The sequence below is a fragment of the Acinonyx jubatus genome, chromosome B3 (assembly GCF_027475565.1).
Source record: "Acinonyx jubatus isolate Ajub_Pintada_27869175 chromosome B3, VMU_Ajub_asm_v1.0, whole genome shotgun sequence".
NCBI lineage: Eukaryota > Metazoa > Chordata > Mammalia > Carnivora > Felidae > Acinonyx > Acinonyx jubatus.
The window spans coordinates 114,966,392-114,990,347 of NC_069386.1; the positions used below are offsets into that span (position 1 = coordinate 114,966,392).

At 42.6% G+C, this 23,956-nt stretch overlaps 1 protein-coding gene across 6 annotated transcripts in view; it reads left to right on the forward strand.

The window, feature by feature from the left end:
• The first annotated feature begins 13,626 nt into the window (after positions 1-13,626).
• RGS6 (regulator of G protein signaling 6) overlaps positions 13,627-23,956 on the forward strand; it is a 560,843-nt gene continuing 550,513 nt past the window's right edge. Inside the window, exons 1-3 of one of the 6 annotated variants that reach the window (XM_053224655.1) lie at positions 15,062-15,392; positions 15,489-15,566; positions 17,142-17,284. The gene's annotated coding sequence lies outside the window, so the exon portion shown is untranslated. Of the gene's footprint in view, positions 13,840-13,971; positions 14,541-14,615; positions 14,906-15,061; positions 15,393-15,488; positions 15,567-16,298; positions 17,285-23,956 lie in introns of those variants that run through there. The other 5 variants (XM_027066078.2, XM_015071694.3, XM_027066077.2 and 2 more) reach the window with 5 other exon arrangements.

Sequence of the window (23,956 nt, forward strand, 5' to 3'; positions counted from 1 at the left end):
CATAGCCACTAAAGCTACTGAATCAGGATCTGGGGAGCCAGCCTGGGGACAGGCATTTCGAGAAGCATCCCAGTTTATTTTTAGGTGAGTATCATTGAGAACCCATTCCTGAAGCGTGTGCAGGGGATTAAGCGGAGGAATCCCAGTTCAGTTGTCCCCTCCAGGCAGGAAAATGGTGAAAATAGGCGGCAAGAAAGCCCAGGGTCAGGTTACAGCCAATCCAGAAATAGAATGCCCTAGGTGGTCAGGTTGGGAGGTATGCCCCTGGGTCAGGCCTAACATCCAGAGCCAGGATGAATCTTCAAGTAGTTTAGAGCTAATTACCAATGCTTCTGGCATCACAACAATCTTCAGTGCTGCAAATGGCCTTAGACACGTATCGGATTGTCCTGCCAGCTTTGATGTGTGGAGATGTGGGGTTGTGGGCAAGTAGATCCTGATGCTGTCAGAGCACCCCTCGCCTGTGTCGGGGGTCACATAGTCCAAGTGATAGGCCTCATCACAGAGAGGCTGCTGGGTTGATGTCACACACCCTCTTCTCCTGCCTCTGCTTTCAAAAGTATACATTATATGGGCATCTGGGTGGCTCAGTCTGTTAAGTGTCCGGCCCTTGATTTCGACTCAGGTCATGATCTCATGGTTTGTGAGTTCAAGCCCTGCATCAGGCTCCACATGGATAATGTGGAGCCTGCTTGGGATTCTCTCTCCTCTGTCCCCTCCCTCTCTTCTCTGCCCCTCCCCAACTTGTGGGCGTGTGCTCTCTCCCTCAATAAATAAACTTCAAAAAATGCATTAAAAAAAGAATACATTATAGCAGCTTGGCGGGAAGAGATTTTCAGCACCACTCTACAAATGGGGACAGAAGTACTGAATGATTAGACTTCACCAAGGTCAAGCAACAGGGATTTGGGAGAAATGGAAACCACAGTGGTTTCTACCTGTGACCCCGGGAGCCCTCATGGTCAGTAGAAGTCATGGCCTGGGCAGCAGACCCCCATGTGGCCCAGCTGTTCCTTCTATTATTATGTTAGTTCTGAGTGTTCGTCAGCTAAAAAAGCAATACCAATCAAACAAGTGCAAAAACTCTGAAAAGCGCCATGAGGAAGAAAGCAGGGCAGGAACCGGGAGAGCTGAGTTCTGTTCCAGCTGTAATCTTTGCTCAGTGCTTCTTGCTTCTCTCTGGACCCGTTTCCTCATCTGCAGAATAAGCTGCAGCCTCACTGCAGATGTTAGCACGCGGGACTTCTAAGGTCAGGTGTCTTCTTGTCAATTCCAGCCTCTCTCATAGAAGGCCAACTTGGAAAACACTTTAACTGAACGCTGTGTGGTGTGGTTCTTAGATTTTGCAGCTTGACTCTCTCGCATTTGGGAAACCCGTCTCGTGTTTACCAACACAGTGCAATTAAAGAATGAGGCTGCACTCACCGTTTACAGGCTTGTTTCCATTGTTTCCATTTGCGACACTAAATCAGTTGCTGAGCCCTGATCCCATGAAAGGATTAGCTAATAGATTCCTTCTCTTAATTTCGCCTGATTTTAGAGGCCTCCCAAGAGAAAGAAAATGCATAGTTTATTGGGATGGGGTTTTACTGCCGAAATCTTTTACTTTTTAATTGCGAGGAAAGAGATACAAACAGACCTGGTTTACCCAAAATAATTTTGTGTTCCCATTTGAGTTTGATATAGTAGTTAAAAAAAATCTCCTACTTAAAAATACTCTCTCGGGATAAATATTTATGCGTGTATATTTTCTTAAACCTTGATCTTTTTCCATTACATAAAATAGTTTTCATTCCTGGTATGCAATTCTATTAAACAACCTATCATCTCAAAACTAAGCATGCTACTAATTTCCCTGGGGGTTAGTTTTTAATCTTCATTTTAGCCAATTGTTCTATTTCTTAGAGATAATATGATTTTATTGCATTTTAAGATATATATTTAAACAAAAGGCAAATATTATACATGGTAAGTGGGAATGGGGTTGGGTTACTATGATAAAGGTTTGTTTGAAACCTACCTGAGGTACAGGACAGCTCTGGCTTCTAGACAGTTACATTTAAAGTATTCAATTTCTGGGCACCTGGGTGGCTCAGTCTGTTAAGTGGCCAACTTCGGCTCAGGTCATGATCTCGCGTTTTGTGAGTTCGAGCCCCTCGTCAGGCTCTGTGCTGACAGCTCAGAGCCTGGAGCCTGCTTTGGATTCTGTGTCTCCCTCTCTCTCTCTGCCCCTCCCCTACTCTCATTCTGTCTCTCTCTCCCAAAAATTAATAAACATTAAAAAATATATAAAATAAAGTATTCCATTTCTTCTCCTCTTCTTGGTTAAAGAATAATTTTTCTTTTCCCCAGAAAAGGAGGTTCCTAACAAAATTACACGTGACCCACCCCAGCGCTGGGATAAATAGGAAAGAGACAAGGACCCATTTCCTTTGTGGTCGTGCTCCCAGAGAAGGTTGGGGAACTCCAGATATGGAGTGGATTCTGTCATCTGTGGCTTGTAAATCCTCCAGAGTTGCTCCCAACTTCACAGCTGAGCCTCAGAAGTGGAGAAGAATGAGGGCTGGTTCTTCCCTTCGCTTGTCCCGATTTTTCTAGGGGGGTTTTCCAGGGGCTAGGGAAGGCCCTCTCCGCCTCCTCTCTAGGGCGGGAGTCCTCGAACTCTAAGCTGTATCTGAACCACCCGAATTAATCAGAGTGCGTGGTACCTCACTGATTTTTAGCCCCATTGTATGTTTCTGATTCAACAGAATTTTAGGGATGAGAAACCAGAGTTTTAACCTGCATGTCACCAAGATGTACATGCGTTAGTGAAGTTTAGTGAACAGATAAGCAGGCAGTTAGTTAATATTTGAAGTATCCTAGTCAGGAGTGCCTAATTCTAGGAGTAGTTAGGGAGTTTCTAGAGACTCTCATCTGAAGCTCGTGTGTGTGAGGGGGTGGGCTTACTAAACACGATAAGCTAAACATGGCTTCAGTTATCCATATCCCATCAACACCAGAGGATTTGTTCATTAGCACAATGCACATCAGAAATATTTTTCATGGGTGAAATCAGTGGGACTCAAAGTACGTAGCAAGGCCAGAAATATTGCACAGGTAGAGCACCTTTGCATGAACAGGATGAATTAATTGTTCTAGGTTTAGGAAAACCCATAACACCTGCTAGTGCAGACCAAGGGCTTTGCAATCTGTCGCCCCTAGGGCTGAGGAGAACGGGAGGCTGAGGTGCTGATTGATCTGTGCTGGTGGTTAACATGCCCAAGACAGCTCAGCAGCATTATCATCCAGACCAAAAGAAATTTGGGAATTACCTTTAATTACTGTTGTGGTCCCAGTTTGCTGTACAGTAAGCATGCTCCTTATAAATAAGGAAAGTTGAGATATCAACAGTGTGGTGAAGGTCAGTATGAAAGACAAACCCCAGCACGGAACCACCGAGGGTGGGGGCTGGTGAGGAGGGCTGATGGTTGAGTGTGCACGATGCAGCTGAGGTCTACTGCAGAGAAAGGGGGGACATGGAGACTTCCTCAGGCAAGGAGGTCAGAATGGAGAGAAATAGGAATAAGAAGGCATTTTGAGTTAATTGAAAAGAACTCCGAGATCTTTCTTATAAATCGTTCTCATGAATGGAGAAAAGATCAACTTGGGGCAACCACTCTTAGAACAGCGTTTCTGGTCAGGGTATTTTAAATGCTAATTACTTGCTTGGATGTATATTAAATATGAGCAAGTAAATACCAATGGACACATTTATATCTCACTCAGATGCAGGTTAAAATCCCTTAGTTCCTGGTGCTCCAGCTGGAAGCCTCATAAGAAAGACTAGAACAGTGATTTTCAGGGGGAGGGGAAAGCCCATGGGTTTGTATCAGGACATGTGCGTGTGTATGAGTATGTGTAATTAACACAAACCACATGCTTGGAGAAGTCTTCCAATCTTGAACCCGCTTTGCTGTCTGCAGACGCTGTCACTGCTACAGGAAATTCTCGAGGTTCCATGACTTTAAATTCCACCTATTAAAAAAAAATGTTTATTTATTTATTTTTGAGAAAGAGAGAGCGAGTGTATGCACGCAGGGGCAGGGGGAAGGGCCGAGAGACAGTGAGACAGAAAATCCCAAGCAGGCTCAGGCTGCCTCAGTCAACACAGAGCCCGACACTCTGGAACACAGCCTGGAACTCATCAACTGTGAGATCGTGACCTCACCCCTGATCAGAAATCAAGAGTCGGTTCCTTAATGGACTAAGCCACCCAGGTGCCCCTAAATTCCACCTATTTTTACGTCTGTAGCCTCGATCCCCCAAAGTACCGCAGAAGCCCCCAGCAGATTATCCATCAAGTCTCATTGGTCATAACTCTACAACATAGCCACAGAAATGGAACTAGCATGAGTAGTTTAGTCTAATAAAGATCCACTCTGGTGGAAGTGGTATTAGGTCTTCTTAGTTATAGCTGCCAGAAGGGGGGTGGGGAAGTCAGCAAAGAAGAAGGAGAGAGTAGAGGAGGGGTCAAGGATGGGTATGGCTTGGGAATGGGTTTGGTAGACAACCGTGTCTGTTACGGTCTATTTTTATGTTCTATCTATCAGTAAAGTTCAAGTGGGTCATGGCCTCCTGGGAGAATAGCATATCAGAAGCGTGATACTTATCAAAAGAACAGCTGGTATGGATAAACAAAATGTGGTATATCCATATAATGAAAACACCACTTGGCAGTAAAAATGAATGGACTCTTGCTACATGCACCATCACGGATGGATCTCAAAGGCATGACAAGAAGCCTGACACAGGATGACTGTGTACTATATGATTTTGTTTATATGACATTATGGAAAAGGCAAAACCATAGGGATAGAAAACAGACCAGTGGCTGCCTACTAGGGGTAAAGGGAGGTGACTGGCTACAAAGGAGAAAGAAGGAACTTTTGGGGGGGTGATTAAAATGTTCTAGAGATTAAAGAGAAAACTACTGCTGGGTCTTGGGGGATGGTGGGAAAAGGGACAACATTTATTGCAGGAAAATTCATTTTGAGCAGAGGATACAGTTCTGTTATCTTGAGAAACAGGGCCACCTGTCCAGGCTTTGGTTTGGACAAATGGCACAAATTTCATTTCTATGTTCTTTAGAATGTCAATGAGGAGTTGGCAAACACAAGATTCTGAAGAGGGCTGAGGATACCCTTTGAGCTGAGCTCTGGTTCTTGAACACTTGCAAAAGGCCTTTGGATTAAAATAAGGTTCTCCTTAAGAAGAAGGCTTTGCTATGTTTTACAGAGGTTGCTATGTGTTCAATTTCAGTGTTCTTGCTTTTGGGGGCTACCTGTGGTCTTAGGTGACTGGGACTTTTGATAGAGTTTGTAACTGACAGATTTTGCCTCAATAAAGGAGACTTCTTATTGTAGTACCTGCCTTACCATTTACCATTTACCTAAACAAACATGCCTGTAACTGAATTTGATAAGCTGGGAATCCCAGCACCTAGCAGCAGAGGATTGGGGGAACGGTGAAGAATAGATATTTTTGGTTGAGAGGACCTGTCCAAGATTTCAAGTCCTATCACATGAGCAGCTGCCTATTCTGTGACAATTCTGACCACAACCTCTGGATGGTAGTGTCTGAAATAATGTCTATGAGGTGATCTGATGAGGACGCTTGGTCCAAACAATTGGTGTGAACAGAATCCCATGATTATTTTGGGAGCTGTCGTAGGTTTTAAAAAAACTTGTCGTTGATGTAAATTTTCTCCCATGTGTATTGGTTATATATATACACCTCCCTGCATCCCTATTATTAAGCATGGGGCCTTTGTAAATACACATTCCATTCTGACCAAACACTACTTCTGAGTTTCAGACATCACCATTCCAGCATCATGACATAAACACATCCATCCCCAGACACACAATTTTTAAAATTGCGGATTAAGTGCTAAACTATCATCATGAATTGCATGGCCTTTTCCTGAGAAAGAGATTATGCAATTAGTAATAAGAAAAATGCTGGGCATTCTATGAAGGAAGCATCCCACAGGCTGTGGGTCAGTCACAAACTGTCAGAGGAGGTAACTGAGAATACATGACCACTGGTCGACCCTCGAGCTGGATCTGGGCAACTGGAGGCCTCTCATTCCTCCAGTATGTTTGGAATGTATGTTTTGCCCACTGTTCCTGCACTAGGAGCCATTTAAAGGATGAAGCTTTGTGAGAGTAATGCGTGGTTGAGACCATCTGAACTGGATATGTGGACTGGACCCTGTTGAGGCCTCTGCATGAACTTTAAGATTCTGGCAGGTGGGTGTGGAGATCTACTCATCTTGTGGCTGGCTGCTCAAGACAAGCCTTGTATGTGAGTTCCCTTGCTTATTAAAATTGTCACCTACAAATCTAGAATGTCTGTCTCTTTTCTTAGTCGCCTTGCCCTCCATTTATAGAGGACAATTTGCAAACCAATGCAAATTTTTGTTCAAAAGCTGATTCCCTGGTCCCCTCACTAGAAATTTCAACTGAGGTCTGAGGTGGGGTTCAAGAATCTTTATTGCTGTCTCTTCAGCAAGTGGTGCTGGGAAAACTGGAAAGCGACATGCAGAAGAATGAACCTGGACCACTTTCTGACACCATACACAAAAATAAACTCAAAATGGATGAAAGACCTAAATGTAAGACAGGAAGCCATCAAAATCCTTGAGAAGAAAGCAGGCAAGAACCTCTTTGACCTTGGCCGCAGCAACTTCTTACTCAACACGTCTTTGGAGGCAAGGGAAACAAAAGCAAAAATGAACTATTGGGACCTCATCAAAATAAAAAGCTTATGCATAGTGAAGGAAACAGTCAACAAAACTAAAAGGCAACCGACGGAATGGGAGAAGATATTTGCAAGCAACATATCAGATAAAGGGTCAGTATCCAAAATCTATTAAGAACTTATCAAACTCAACACCCAAAAAACAAATAATCCAGTGAAGAAATGAGCAAAAGACATGAATAGACACTTCTCCAAAGAAGACCTCCAGATGGCCAACCGACACATGAAAAGATGCTCAACATCACTCATCATCAGGGAAATACAAATCAAAACCACAATGAGAGGGGCGCCTGGGTGGCTCAGTCGGTTGAGCTTCCGACTTCGGCCCAGGTCACGATCTCACCATCTGTGAGTTCGAGCCCTGCGTCGGGCTCTGTGCTGACAGCTCAGAGCCTGGAGCCTGCTTTGGATTCTGTGTCTCCCTCTCTCTCTGACCCTCCCCCACTCATGCTCTGTCTCTCTCTGTCTCAAAAATAAAATAAAAACATTAAAAAAAATAAAAAAAAAACCACAATGAGATACCACCTTATACCTGTCAGAATAACTAACATTAACAACTCAGGCAACAACAGAGAAAGGATCTCTTTTGCACTGCTGGTGGGAATGCAAACTGGTACAGCCACTCTGGAAAACAGTATGTAGGTTCCTCAAAAAATTAAAAATAGAACTACTCTCTGACCCAGCAATTGCACTACTATGTATTTATCCAAGGGATACAGGTACGCTGTTTCAAAGGGACACATGCACCCCCATGTTTATAGCAGCACTATCAACAATAGCCAAAGTATGGAAAGAGCCCAAATGTCCATCAATGGATGAATGGATAAAGAAGATGTGGTACATATATACAATGGAGTATTACTCAACAATCAAAAAGAATGAAATCATTTACAACTACGTGGATGGAACTGGAGGGTATTATGCTAAGCGAAATTAGTCAGTCAGAGAAAGACAAATACCATATGACTTCACTCATATGAGGACTTTAAGATACAAAACAGACGAACGTAGGGAAGGGAAGCAAAAATAATATAAAAACAGGGAGGGGGACAAAGAGACTCTTAAATATGGAGAACAAACAGAGGGTTACTGGAGGGGTTGTGGGAGGAGGGATGGGCTAAATGGGTAAGGGGCATTAAGGAATCTACTCCTGAAATCATTGTTACACTATATGCTAACTTGGATGTAAATTAAAAAAAAATAAACAAAAATGAAAAAAAAAGAATCTTTATTGCTAAGTTTCATAAATGCCTCAGGCAATATGGATACTGTGGACTTCAAGCCACCCCTTGAGAAAGACCCTTTTAAAAATAGCCAGGAAATTAATTTTCTGTCAAGATTGAACAGGAGGCAAAATTTATCCAGAATCTTTTTTCCTTTTATTGTCAAAGTGCAAAGTAAATAGCCCTTAATTCTCAGGAAAAGAAAAGACTACATTAAGAGTGAGGAAGAGAAAATGTGGGGGTCTGAGGAAAAGCATCATGAGCTGTCAACTGTCACAAAGTCACAGCCCTAGGAAGTAGGCCACAGGGTGCCAAGTCTCATCTCCTCTGCAAATCGACTGCCACGCACACACGCACCAAATGCACTGACACTAACCAACCATATTTTCCCATCGTCACCTGCCAGTGTAGTCATCGCAACTAAATTGCCAGCTTGTTTTTGTTCTGCTCACTTTGTCACCCAGTTTGAGAGCTACACCACGATCAATTCTATTGCATACTTCCCTGCAACTCCTCACTGGGTAATGAGGTCATCAAAAGATTTAGGAGTTTACCTATAAATGTATTTTATTTTATACTTTAGAGGAGTTTGGGGGAAAGATTCTTGTACACAGCATGGCCTTCATAAATGATTGCTGAGCGAATGAATGAAATGTTGGGCCGAATCCCATTATTGTATATATTCACAAAATAGTAGATCAAATCATATTTTCAGTACAGCTAACAGTGAGCTGAGTCTTAAAACCCACAGTGAATGCTTTTGAAAGTCCAGATGATTTTCTGTTGTTATTTTAGTGTTTTTGTTTTTTGTTAAGGAGAACAATTATATCTTGATACATTTTGGAAATTTTTATTTTTAAATCATTTTAAATTACACAAAAGTTGCCAAAAATAGTTCAAAGAACTGCCTTATATTCTTCAAGTTGTTAACACTTCTGAATCATCTGAGAGTAAGCTGCAGATATGAAGCCTCCTTACCCTGTCATACATCGGTGTGTAGTTTCTACAAGCAAAGACATTCCTAAATAACCACAGCACAATCTCACATCAGGAGAATAACACTGATCCAATGTAATCTAATAAAATCCACTGAAGTTTCACCAATTATGCCATTACGTCATTTATAGGCCTTGGATCCTATTAAAGATCACCTCTTGCATTTAGTTGTCTTGTCTCTCTAGTGACTTTTAATCTGCAACAATTTTTACTTTCATAGCCTTGACATTTTTGAAGGATACATGCCAGTTACTTGAATTTCTCTCAGTTTGCATTTGCCTGATGTTTCCTCACGACTTTTATATTTATGCAAAAGAAGTACTACTGTGTTCTTTTCACTGTATTCTATCAGGAGGCAACATGAGGTTGGTTTTTTCCATTACTGGTTTTTATTTATGTAAACTTTTGCCAGTTGATTAAGATGGTATCTCCCAAATATTCCAGTTGTAATGTTAATTAGTAAGCGTGCTGTCCTTGTTAATTAATAATTAATGGTCTGTTCATGAGAATTAATGGCTATTTTTAGGGACATACTTTGAGACACTGTAAATATCTCATTCCTCACCAAACTTTTACTCACAAATTTTAGCATCCATTGTTGATTCTGGCTTGAGTCAATCAAAATGATGGTTGTAACATCGTGATTTTCTACATTCTATCTTTCTTCCTTCTTCTATTAGTTGTATTCTACTAGTAGAACTTTCCTTTCTCCTTTATTTCTTTCTATCAGCATGGACTCATCTCTATTTTACTCAAAGGTTACAACTTGTTGCTGTCATTATTTATTTTGATGCTTAAATTGTCCTAGATTTGGCTGATAGAGACCCCTTTAGATCCTATATTCTTTGAATGTATCTCCATAATTCTTTAAGTACCTTTTCATTTTCCTTGCACAACAAATTATTCTGGTTTTACCCACTACACCATGGAGCCATAGTTCTCTTTGGTGGAGAATGGTATTTAAAAACCAAAGTCTGAGTATTAGGTGTGTTCATGGCTACTGGGGTACTATTGCATTTAGACTCTCTCAGTGAATGGAACTAGGAAACATACCAACATATATATGCACATATTCATATATTTTTCTATCTTTTCATCTGTGTAAAGTAGAATTCATTTCATACCATCTTCTTTAATTTCAAGCCACATCACTGGGTTTATTCTAATCTTTCCTCTTTTTATATCTGTAATTCCCTTCTCCAACCATGACAAAACTGCCTACCAATATCCTTAATATATTTACTTGTTTGTTCAATTCCTGGTATGTAAACCAATCTGTTGGCCATGGTAGCAAAAAGTATGGCCTGTCTCTATGAAGTTAATTATTTTTATCATTACATATATATATAATATTTATAATATAAATATGTTATATTAAAATTACATATAAGTTATATATATAATAAAAATGTGTAGTATATATGTCTATGTGTATAAAATATATACACATACATGTATACATATGTAATTATTTTATTGAATTACAAATTCAAATTTATTGAATATAAGTAAATATGTATAAATTTTATTGAATTGTAAATTAAAATTTATTGAATATAAGTAAATACATATAAAAATATCTGATTATATATAATAATCAGCTTTACTGATATATACCATGAAGTTCAAGGTGTACTATGTGATGATTTGATACACGTGTATATTGCAAAATGATTACCACAGTAAGGTTAGTCAACACTTCATCCCATCACAAAATTACCACTTTGTGTGTGTGTGTGTTTAGATGACAATTAAAATTTACTGTAACAACTTTTGAGCATAATACAGTATTGTTAACTATAGTCATCATGTTGTACATTAGATCCCTAAAACTCATGCATCTTATAACTAGGTTTGTACGCTTTGATCAACATCTCCTCATTTTTCCAATCTCTTGGAAACTACCATTCTATATTCTATGAATTCAGCTTTTTTAGATTTCACAGTGAGCTCATACAGTGTTTGTTTTTCTCTGATTTATCTCACTGAGCATAGTGTCCTCTAGGTCCATCCATATTGTTGCAGATGGCAGGATTTCCTTCTTTTTGTATGGCTAAATAATGGCTCGTTCTGTGAAAAACGCCGTTGGAATTTTGACAAAAATTTTGGTAATAATAGTAAGTGTGTGTATTTGTGTGTGTGAGATCCATTCATGTGTCAATGGATAATCAGGTTGTTTCTATGTCTTGGCTATTGTAGAAAATGTTGCAATGAACATGGGAGTGCATATAGCTTTTTGAGTTAGTGTTTTCACTTTTGGGGGGGGATATATGCCCAAAAGTGGAATTGCTGGATTATTTGGTAGTTCTATTTTTAATTTTTTGAGGAAACTCCATAGTGTTTTCCATAGTGGCTGCACCAATCTACATTCCCATCAGCAGTATACAAGGGTTCCCTTTTCTCTACTTTCTCACTAATACTTGTCTCTTGTCTCTTTGAAAAATAGCCATTGTAACAAGTGTGAAGTAATATCTCATTGTGGTTTTAATTTGCATTTCCTTAATGATTAGTGATATTGAGCATTTCTTCATGTGCCTGTTGGCCATCTGTATGCCTTCTTCGGAAAAAATGTCTATTCAAGTCCCTCACCCATTTTTTACCTGTTTTTGTTTTTCTATTGAGTTGTATGAATTCTTATACTTCTCATCAGATATTAACTCCTTATCAGATAGATGGCTTGAAAATATTTTCTCCCATTCTATAAGTTGCCTTTTCAATTTCATTCTATAAGTTGCCTTTGCTGTGCAGAAGCTATTTAGTTTGATATAGTCCCACTTGTTTATTTTTACTTGTGTTGCTTGTGTTTTTGGAGTCATATCCAAAAAATTGTTGCCAAGACCAATGTCAAAGAGACTTTCCTCTGTTTTCTTCTAGTAGTTTTACAGTTTTGGGTCTTATGCTTAAATCTTTAATCCATTTGGAGTTAATTTTTGTGAGTTGTGTAAGATAGGGCTCGAGTTTCATTATTTTGCATGTGAATATCCAGTTCTCCTAACATCAGTTAATTCTTGGCTCCCTTGTCAAATATTCATCCACTGTTTACATGTGGATTTATTTCTGGGCACTCCATCGGTCTATGTGCCTGTTTTTATGCTAATACCATACTGTTTCGATTACTATAGCTTTGTAATATAGTTTGAAATTTGAAATCAGGTAGTGTCATGCCTTTAGCTTTGCTTTTCTTGCTTTAGACTGTTTTGGCTATTTAGGGTCTTTTGTGGGACCATATACATTTTAGGATTCCCGCCCCCCCCCCCCCCCGTTTCTGTGAAAAATGTCATTGGAATTTTGACACAGATTATGTTGAATCTGTAAATGGCTTTGGGCAGCATGGATACTTTAACAGTATTAATTCTTCCAATCTATGAACGTGGGATATCTTTCCATTTATTTGTGTCTTGTTCAATTTCTTTCACCAATGTCTTGTAATTGTCAGTATATGGATCTTTCACCTCCTTGGTTAAATTTATTCTTAAGTATTTTGTTCATAAGTATTTTGTTATATTTGAAGACCTTTCTTCAGATGCACCTGAAGCTCACTGCTTATACTTCCAGATGGTTGTTCCCTGATGCCTGATCCTCAAGAAGCTGCTGGTCTCAGAAATGCAGGGCTCCCCTTAAAAGGAAGACCCCCTTCCCATCCCCCATCTCTCAGTAAGAAGCCCATTCTCTACCTGTTCCAAACAGCTGCAGCCAGCTCCACGAAGATGCTTACACCAAATAAACCTGGGAACAGAAAATTTTCATATTTTAACAAATGAAATAACTGGGGCATCTAATGAAATTACATTTTACTCATTAGGTTAAGTGTGGTTTCCTTTGGTTGCAGGCTTTCTTCCAGGTTTTGGTGGCACCACTTTTGTGACTTAGCCCCAGGTAATACATATACCTGCTTGGGTACGTCCCCATTAAGCAGAAGGGTCTGAGGGCTGGGACCGTTATTTTATCAATTTCTAGTGCTTGGCAGAGGGTCTAACACAGGGTAGGTGCTAATTATTGTTAATCGGATGAAAGAATGAATATGTCCATTAGTCAATATAGAATGGTGGGAAAGGAGATTTATCTTGGGAAGGAGACATTAAAGTTCAACCTGTGACCCACGTGGATGAAGACAGGTCATCCATCTTTAGAATTCTTTAGATATTTTATTTCGAGTTTTTGTTTTCCTGGTAACACTACACAATTCAAGAATAAGTTATTCTTGATATTGGTTACATTGACATTGCACACTGCTCCCATGGTGACCATCCAGTACCAACAATGTTGTTCTATTTTCACCTGCAGTTTCCTGAGTTTTTAACCAAATATCCAATTTCAAAGATCACACATTAAAGAATGTCTTCAGTTCAAGTTACCCTTTCTCATTTTCTATCTTCAACCTTTTCCTCTTTTCCCCAAGAACGTCTGCAGAGTTAATTTCTCTTGAAAATTCTTTCGTGGTGTTCCAGGTACGAATGATCATAAAATACTCCAAACACAGCATGTGGTGTAAATGTTGAATCGATTAAAATGACGAGGTTAGTCACAATATCCCTGACGATCGCTGTGGCCCATTTTAATTTAGAGGGCGCCAGCTACACGTCAGTGAGAGACTGAAAGCTACCGGGCAAACCACTCCGGACCAGGAATCCCTAAGACAACCCTGACGTCGCTGAAGTTTCCAGACGCGGCCAGCTCTCGGGACTGACAGAAGGAGCCTCCACATCGCCGAGCCAGTCTGCCAGTTTTCTCGCAGCAGATAAAGTGCCAGGAATTTCTAGGCTTTCCCTTCCTCGGGCAAATCCCAGTCTGCACCGTCCGAGGCGCATAGGAACAGGTGAGCCGAGAGGCGGCGCCCGGGGGACGCGCGCAGGTGCCTGGGCCCCGCCCGGCCCCGCCCGGCCCCGCCCCGGGCCGCCCCGGGCCGCCCCGCCCCGCCCCGCCCCGCCCCGCCCCGCGCCACTCCGCTCCGGGCCCAGGTGCCGGCGCCCAGGTGCGCGCGGCGCGGGGCTGCAACTCTGCCCGACACCCGACAGCGGGCGCCGCTGCGGCGGTTCGCGAGCGGCGGAGCTGAGCTGAGCGGCTCCGGGAGTTGGGGCAGCTCCTGCGCCCGGCCCTGCTCGCAGCGAGAGCTCCGCCCGGCGCCGGCATCCCCCAGCTGCGGGAGCGGGCAGGCGCCGAGGGGGCGGACCGACCTCCGCGGACCCCGGCGGCCTGGGGCGGGCGAGGGGCGAGCGCCGGAGATCCCGAGCGCCCCGCGCCCCGGCACCATGCGACCCGCCGCGCCTCCTGGCCGGCCCCGGGCTTCGCTCTCCGCTCCCTAAACCCCGCGCTCGCCACCGCGGCAACTCGCAAAGACAAGGCGGGTCGCCGGAGAGCAGCGGGGAGACCGCCTCCGACGTCCCCTCCGCCCCCCAGAGGCTGCCGGTGCCTCGTTCTCCGGGCTTCTCTAGCTTTACCATGAACCTGGCGCAAGCTTGGCTTTAGGAGAAATTCAGAAGCCGGAGGGGGAGTCAGTGCAATTCTTTGGTTGCTAAGGTAATTGTAGTTGTGACAAAAACGGGCAGGAAACAATTGGGGGAAAAGAGGTTTTAAAACGGCAGACACCCTCCCCCCCCCCTCATATGTGTTGATTTCATTTCATCTCCTGGGTGTGGATGCTGTCCATTTCGGATGCGTGACAGGTGTCGGGCTGTGCGTGTGTGTGCAGTTTGGGACTGTAGAGGCACGAGCTTACATAAGTGGTTAGGCAAGCTGGCGTGCGGACTTGTGTGGGATGGGTGCAGGTCTGCATATAAATCATGTTCCTGGGTTTCTGGGTGCGAAGCGCTCAGTGACTGGGGCCAGCGAGCAGAGGGTACGTGCTCTTAGGTACTTCCAGTCTTCCGATGCTGTGATCGCAGGTGGGGCACCTTTACCCCAGAAGCAGGCGTTCATTAACTTTTTCTGTGATAAACCTCGCCCTTTTGCGGTTTGCAAGAAGGAGCGCAAGCGAGTGGTGAGGTGGGGAGGGCAGAGGTGGGGGCGGGGGTCTGTTCTTCGGGAACTGCGGCAGGAAAGAGAACGGTAGGTAGGTATTCGCTCTCAGAGGGCGACCGCTAAACTGTTGGCGTGAACAGCTCGTGTTTACCGTCACCGTCAGGCTGTAAACGTGGCCCGGCGAGACGGAAAAAAGTGACCCAGAAAATTTAATTTTGTTCAGAATGAAAGATGCTTTTTAATTTTATTTTGTTATTCGTTTTTAATTTGATGGAGCAGGAACGTGATTTGTTTCTCTCATGTTGGGAGGAGTGGCATTTCTGCCTTACAAATTGAAGATATTTTGGGGCTTGTTGTTGGCTTGGGATTGTTCCCTCAGCATTTATCAATGCTTAGAAGCTGGATCCGCAGGTAGTTTGTAATCGATACCTTTTAGCAACCCCAAAGTAAAACTGCAAAAATAAGCAGTCTTAGACCAAGCCCAACATTGGACCCTTTTCTCACCAGAAGGGGATGAGAGATGGAAGACGAAGAACCAGGCTTCTAAGTGTCCGGATGGAGTTACAGACGGAGCCGCAAGTTTGTGTATGTTTTGTCAGAAAGTGCTTGAAGGGACACTGTTAATAGGTTTGGCTTCCTATGTTAACAGCAAGGCTTCTCTAGATCACTTTTCATAGGCGGATGGGTAATTCCAGGGAGTGGGACCTGGGGGTTGGAGAAACTTTCTGTAAGCTGTACATTCTTTATCATGATGTGTTCTTAGTCTTATTAATTTGTTAATTTTGCAATGGCTGAGACTGCTCTGTGACAGAAAGTAAGCAGAGGACTGAGGGACATTTGAGGCTCTTTGGGGATGCGCTTCTGTAAGTGAAAGCTTGCATGCTAAACAGCCAAACCCAAGATAAGAAGTTCTTTCTGAGTTCCCTGATGGTACCGTCGAGCCAAATTGTTGAATAAGTATGGTGATCTTAGATACTATAAATGTTGAGGTATTATATATATATTATATATATGTATAATATAATATATATTACATTATATGTATAATATAGTATATTACATTATATGTATAATATAATATATATTACATTGTATGTATAATATAATGTATATTATATATTTATAATATAATATATATTATATATGTATAATATAATATATATATTATATATATATGTGTGTATTCCCTCCCCCCCCTCCATAACTCATTCTTTCCTGAAGGCATCTGTAAATTCTAGAAATATCAGCTATTGTGGGTATTTTGGTACAAAAGGTGGCCACTAGGATTTCCTTTTTGTTTTTTAATTTTTTTAATGTTTGTTTATTTTTGAGAGAGAGAGAGAGCAAGCGAGCAGGGGAGGGGCGGAGAGAGAGGGAGACACAGAATGCAAAGCAGGCTCCAGGCTCCACACTGTCAGCCCAGAGCCCAACGCAAGGCTCCAACCCACAAACCTTGAGATCATGACCTGAGCTGAAGTCAGATGCTTTACCGACTGAGCTACCCAGGTGCCCCAGTTTTTCCCTTTCCGTTGCCATCGCATTGGTTAACTTTACTTCGATGTCTCCTTTAAGAGACTTTAATTAACAGTGAATTTATTTTGCTGAGAGTTTTAGTAAAACAGTGCTAGTTTTTCTTCAAGTGATAAATCTGTCTTATCAAGTGAAACATTACAGCAGTGCTTTTGCGGCAGAAATGTCTCTTTAAATGAGACAATCCTTATTTATCTATTTTTTTTTTATGATTCATTGATTAAAAGTAACCAACATAGATATTTTTTAAATGAGCAAACATTTCTTGAGAAAGAAAAAAAATTAAAGGGTATTGGGGACAGTGAAATTTGCCAGTAATTTTGGATGTCTTTTTTGTCCACAGGGACAGAATTTGATGTGAAAGTAGGATCCTTCTGTTTCTTATTTCTCTGATATTCTCCCATGCATTTTGTCCCCTGCACTCCTAAGACTTTGCCAGGAATCGCTGAACATTCTGTTTTGTGCTAAGGGTTAAACATCAGGGTGATATGAGTAAGGAGCTATGTGTCATATCAACGTTTTTCAAAAAGGATGCTCTTAGAGATTTCAATAAATGTTTCCTTAGCTTCAGAGTTAGCTTAATTCACAGTGCTTTGAACCTAGGAAAGCATTTAACCTCTTCCTTTTCAGTGCCAGCTAGAAGGAATATATTTCCTGAATTTCATCTCATTGCAACATATGGCATGATATAAATAATTACTACACACACAGTATCCTGCTGTATGGAGAGAAATGGAATTACAAAATAAACCTTCGTGTTCAGTGATTTGGAGGTAACATTTCAAAGACAAGTTTTACTTTTCTTCCTTGATTACCAAAGTAATATATAACCATTGGGAAAAAATTCAAGAAAATACAAAGAAAAAAGATTTGTAATTCTCCCATGGATGGTGAACCACAGTTCACATTTCTGCATGCTGTATATTCCTCCAGATTTTATTCTGATCACATTATTAATTGTATTTTTTAAATTTTTAATTAAAAATTTTTTCTGATTTTAGAGAGAACAAGTGATTGCGATGGGGGGGAGGAACAGAGTGAGAGAGAATTAAAAAAAAAGTTTTTTAAATGTTTATTTATTTTTGAGAGAGAGAGAGAGACAGAGCACAAGCAGGGGAGGGGCAGAGAGAGAGAGGGAGACACAGAATCTGAAGCTGCCTCCGTGCTGACAGAGCCTGACACGGGGCTTGAACCCACAAACTGTGAGATCATGTCCTGAGTGGAAGTTGGACGCTTAACTGACCAAGCCCCCCGGGGCACCCCAGAGAGAGAATCTTAAGTAGGCTCCACACTCAGCATGGAGTCCAGCATGGGGCTTTATCCCATGACCTTGGGATCATGATCTGAGCAGAAATCGAGTTGGATACCCAACCAGCTGAGCCACCCAGGCACCCCCATTCACTGTGTTTTTATACTTCTCTCCCCCAGCCTCCCAAATTTTCAAATCTTGTAAATAGAACTTGGATGTGCTAAAGGTTTAGTAAGTTACTACTAGTTTATTGGATGATTTTGATAGAGGAGATTTAAATTTTTGTTAGTGGTTCTTATTTTCAAAGAGAGTAGTTCCTCTGTTTTTCCGTTTTCTTTGAAAAATGAAGGTTTTTACTTTGGTTTGGTAATACTTGGGACTTCACATAAGATTTCGGGATTAAAGCATCAGAAAAGAAAAAGAACCTTGGCCTTGTGTAGGGTGGGGTGTGCATGTGGAGGGACGGATACCTGAGTTCTGGTTTCATTTTCTCCACCTCATGTGGCCTGTGGCCTCTGGGCCTCTGCTTCAAAAGATAAATGAAACTTCCAGCTTTAGTTAGTAAACTAACATATTTGTTGTTTTGACATGTGAGGAGGATGATAGTTGTTTGAAGTGGGCTTTTTCAAACACAGGTGGCTCGGGGGTCAACCCCAGAGTTTCTGATGTAGTGGGTCTGGGGTGGGGCCTGAGAATTTTCATTTGTAACAAGTGCCCAGATGCTGCTGCCTGCCCTGATCTGGGGACCACACCCAGAACTAGATGCTGTGCTCCTTGAGGGCAGAATCCCTGCCCTCTTTTCTTTGCATCCATCTACCCTAGTGTCCTGCCAGGAGGTTCACTGTAAGGGTCGGTTTTCTCCGTGGGAAAAACTTTCTCCAGTAGTCAAGATAAAAAAGATAACCATCCAGAGTCTGGAGCCATTAAGTCTGTAGTAAGAGTACTAATCAGTCATGAAACCCAGTTCTTCAAACTGCAAGGGAAGCAAAAGTGCTTACAAGTAGGTTGTTAAAATGAACATTAAACCTAATGAGTTACCTTAAATAACAGCTCAGAGTACCTGCTTGAAATGTTACAAACTGGAAGGCTCATGCATGCTTCACTGTTGCCTTCCGGAGACCTATAAGAGGCATTTCGTTTTCTACCACATATACATTCCAAAAAGGGTGTGTATGTGTCTAGATTCACTATGAATTATCCCAACTACCAAAGCAGGTCAAGGAAACAGTGGCCTAGACTCCTCCCTCCAACCCCCGGCCAAAAGGTAGAACAATGCTCATTAGAACATGGCAAAATGGGGACCTAAGCTTGGAGAAAACATTAACCTGTGTGAGTCCACCAAACTGATCAGTGGCATCACGAGAAATCAGATCCAGGCCTGCCTGACAGGAAAGGGTGTTCTTTACCACATTCCTCTATGGACACAGAGTGAATCCATTTGATGGCCGGGAGATTGCAGGTAGCTGAAATACCCCAGTCACAACTTTTGGTCATCCTGGTGTGGCTACTTCGTGACTAGAGAATTAATCCTTCTACTTAGGCGTTAGAAACATAGGGTGCAGAAAACCTCCATTTTTATGGATGGGAACTGAAAATGTAACTATTTGAATCTGGACAAAGTAGATGTTCACAAATGCGTTGTGGTGGAGACCCACTTTCTTGGCTTTTCTAAGTACTTAGGTAAAACCTTTAAAGGAAAAAGCCAACCTGTAAGTTTTTGCAGGGTGGAATCCTCTTAGCCTAGTACCTGCCCCACCCAAGAAGCTATTTTCATGCCTGGGGTGATTCACACCTCTAGCAAAGCCCTTCGAGGCGAGCTATGCCTGAACCGGCTTGAGCAGGAGGTACCTGCTCCTGCGGAGGCAGCCCTCACTCTGAAGTGCCTCAGGCACCTGTACTGAGACCTGGCCAGCCCTGAGCCCTGACAGAGACCTGTGACCGGTGGCCCTTAAAGTAGGACAACAGGCAATTTAAAACCCCGTTGATTGTGTTTCTGAACCTCAATTTCCCCATCTGTAAAATAGGAATAACAGAATGCCCCTTGAAGGATCAGTAGCTGGGAGAAAATGACAACTTGCCTAGCATGCTGCACGGAGGAGGCACAGTGACCCAAGAAGGCGGACCCTGTCACACCAATTGTCTATTTTCTAATAATTTTGATTACGAGTTGTTGGTTTGCAGCCCTGGAAGTTTCCCAGTAATCTGGAACCCACCTGGGTGCAGGAGGGCAAAGAGACCCAGGGAAGCATTCACTCCAGGTTGGTAGGTGGCAGCGTTAATTAGCAAGGAAACTTACATAGGAGCTTTGTCTGGAGCAGCTGCAAGATAAATAGCCCTCTCCATGTGGCACCTGGGTGGCTCAGTCGGTTAAGTGGTGAAGCGTCCACTCTTGATTTCGGCTCAGGTCGTGATCTCACAGCGGAGCCTGCTTGGGATTCTCGCTCTCCCTCCTTCTCTGCCCCTCCCCCACCAGCACTCTGTCTTTCGCTCAAAATAAAAATCTCCGCATTGAATTGCCTGCCGGAATCGTAGGGGTTTTGTAGGAGGCTTAATGGCGTTCAGGTATGTGTTTAGTCCGGATGATGCTCAGCAGCGCCTGATTCTCCCAGGGTTATGCCCTTGGAGGTGGCTCCCACTTTGGGAACCATGGGCAGAGCAGACATGCCAAGGACTGGAGAGGGGATGAGGAGCCTCTGAGTGCCCACATCCCCCTCTCAGGTCACCTGGTGGTCCTGTCCTCTCGATGACCTCCTCCAAAGTGAGTCTGTGAGGACTTGCCTATATCAGCCTAGCATTTGAGGGACTCCCAAGTCCCTTGGAGAATCCTGCTCCAGAGTGCTAAAAGTGGATTTGAGAAGGTTCGTAGAAAATAGGTGGCCCAGACACTAGGTGGAGAGGGTGGGGTGGGAAGGATCTTCCTCTGCAGTAGCCAAAGATGGGTCTGTTTCCTTGAGCCTAAAGGCCATTAATCATTAGCAGGAAGAGAGGTGAAAAATAGGGGCTGCTGCTACATGGCTGTCTCTTAGGGCGGCTTGTGACCCATACTTGAAGCAAGGCTGTGCAGTGTTTTTCCTCTGTACCTTCGGGGTCTCTTACCGTGTTTGGCAGGCTAGGAGTTGGGTGAACGTTTGCTGAGTTACTGGCTTGTAGAGTGGCAGCTCCGGTGGGTGAAAATGGGAGGGAGGATGAACTAGTATTGACAGAGAGAGATGGACTGGTCTGGGTGCAGGTACATGGGCTGGGGCAGGTGTGGATGCAAGGTACCCCATTCTTATTGTTTACTTGATTTTGCCTGCCTGGGTCACCTTGGATTTATGATATACTGAGGCCCTCTTCCTGGTTTGTAATTATGCACTAGTATTTGTCTCTCCCTCTGCCTGTGGGCTTCTTAAAAAATTTATTTATTTTGAGAGAGAGAAAGAGAGAGAGAACGAATGGGGGAGTGGCAGAGAGAGAGGGAGAGAGGGAATCCCAAGCAGGCTCTGTGCTGTCAGTGTAGAGCCCAATGCGGGGCTCGATCTCACAAACCGTGAGATCATGCTCTGAGCTGAGATCAAGAGCCAAACGCTTAACCACGTAACCGACTGAGCCACCCAGGTGCCCCTGTTTGTTTGTTTTTTCTAACCATGATTTTATCCTGTACCCAGCACCAGACCACACACATAGTCAATGCTTGAGAAAGCACTTGTTTGTTTCCTAAATAAAAAGTTGCCAAGCCTGCAAAGCTATGGATCTGTCATGAAAGAGTGAAGTGATATTGTTCAGCACTTGTAAAGCTTTTTTGTAGATCACAGCCTTTTAAAAAGAATTAGGTGTGATTACTCCCATTTTATAGATGAGAAGACTGTGGCTGAAGCAGAGGTTTAGCCGCAAGCCGTACGTCAGGTAGTTATTGAGTAGAGAGAAACTGAGGGATTTAGATTTAAATCTTACCTGATCACAGAGTCTTGAGTCTGATGTATCACAAAATGGGGGATAGACAGAGACCCTACCCTCGAGATCACTTCAGTTGTCATGGAGAGATATTAGCAATAAATAGAAAATTAACAATGAAGGATGTTAAGTGACAGTTGAGGGAAAAAATGCATGGAATTTTGTAAGTCAGATTAGGTAGCAAATAGATGACAAAGACAGTAAGTGCAGTTCAGTGTGGAGAGAGAGCATTGTAGCATCAGACCTGGTAGAGACAGGCTTTGAGAAATCGGTAGAAATTTCATAGGTGAAGAAAAAAGACAACAGCGAGCTTTGCAGGTGGAGGTATTGATAACGGCTTAGTAAAGCAATTATTGTTCTTGAGAGTAAGAACCCATTTTTTTCTTGAAACGTGGGGCCCTCTGACCCATTTTTGATAGAAACATGGGTACCAAATTCATGGGTACCAGGAGTTTTTGCTAAAAGCAAGATAAGCCACCCATGTATGATGATGAATGAATGACCCTGAACCCCAGGGTTGGGAAGCCATCAGGGACAGGTGAGGACTGTGTTAAAGCAAACTCTATGTTCTTCTCAGAAAGCCCTGTTGTCGCCATCCATTTTTAATCATTAGCAACCAATTTTAATTAGAAAAATATTGTGTAGATGTACATTGCTCAATCCAAGCAAGACACTTGTTTGAGCTGGCTTTGTTTTTTATATGTGTGACCTCTCTAGAAGAAAGACAACAGCTAAAAAAAAATGTCCAATGTCTTTTTCCCTCAAGCTGCTACGTAAGTGCTACTGTGTTCAGATTCCAAACCAAGCAGGAAGATGCCATTATATTATTTTGCTGACCGTACATCCTAAAACAAAGACTGATTCAGCAGCTGGTCAAAATAGAAAGGATGCATTCACAAAGAATAAATTTATTGATTATATTTTAGATTTTTTTTTTTTTTTAGAGGAAGGCACTTTAACTTTTAGAATGGCACATAGTTTAGGAGCTTGGCTGCTGACTTCTGCTGGAACCCCGGGGTCTGTGACATTGGGCAAAGTAGCTTAACACCATTGATCTGCATTCTCCCCAAGTGCAGAATAAGGCTGAGAAATTGTGCTTGCTGAGGGCATTACCGACGGAGAGATTGTTCCTGGATGTCTCTGGTTTAGTCAGTTCTTAGTTGGGCAGGGAGGGGGGTTCCTTCCCCAGGTCATGGTTTGTCAATAAATTTATTCTTTGTGAATGCATCCTTTCTATTTTGACCAGCTGCTGAATCAGTCTTTGTTTTAGGATGTACGGTCAGCAAAATAATATAATGGCATCTTCCTGCTTGGTTTGGAATCTGAACACAGTAGCACTTACGTAGCAGCTTGAGGGAAAAAGACATTGGACATTTTTTTTTAGCTGTTGTCTTTCTTCTGGTTTTTCCCTGCTTTTCGCCTGGCTTGTCCTCATCGGCAATACGTCCCACTAATGAACACCTTTTTCTAGATGATAATTAATCAGGTATGGCTCTTGTTACCAAGAAGTTTAAAATTCTGTGGGGAGGGGGAGGAGAAACAGGATGTGTTAAGATAAGCACACATAAATGGGATAGGGGAGAGACTATGGGGAGATTTCATTGAAGATGTTGAGTGGACAAATTGGACATTTGATAACCAATGGCTTTGGGACCTGCGGAGATGGGAGCAGGGGCCAGAGGTGGCCAGGGTGTGCTTGAGGCATTTCAGTTAAGTAAAAGTACAGGGGTGACAGAGTGTGCAAAGAATGTCCCCCTATTGAGAATCAGATCCTTAAAAACCTTTCAGGCAGGAAGTCTATGTTGGTGAACTTAAAACTTGAGGGGCAGCAGAGACAGGGGACATCTAGGTAGTAAGTGAAACTGTTTAAAATAAATATTTACATGTACCAAAAGTACAAAGAGAAAACAAAGTAGATTGTGAGTGACATTTTCCTCACCTTATGTTGGTAACAGAGGTTGTGCCACAGCGAGTTTCTACTTGTTGCCATCTTCCAGGAGATCACTCCTCGGCAGTGAAACGCTTGTAAGAGGGTTTGCTTTATTAGAGCCATGCACGGTTCCCATGCAAATGGGCCCTTTCCTGTACTGTGTCAGGCTCTCTGTCTAGACATTCAGTGCCTTTTAGACTTTCTGACTGCCAGCTTGACCGCGGACTCCAGTAGCTTCCTGTGGTTCAAGGGTAAAGTGGATGAATCTTGGGATAAACCTTATTTAACTTGCTCGGCATAACTGATTAGGAAGCTCTCAGATGTCTCACCCCT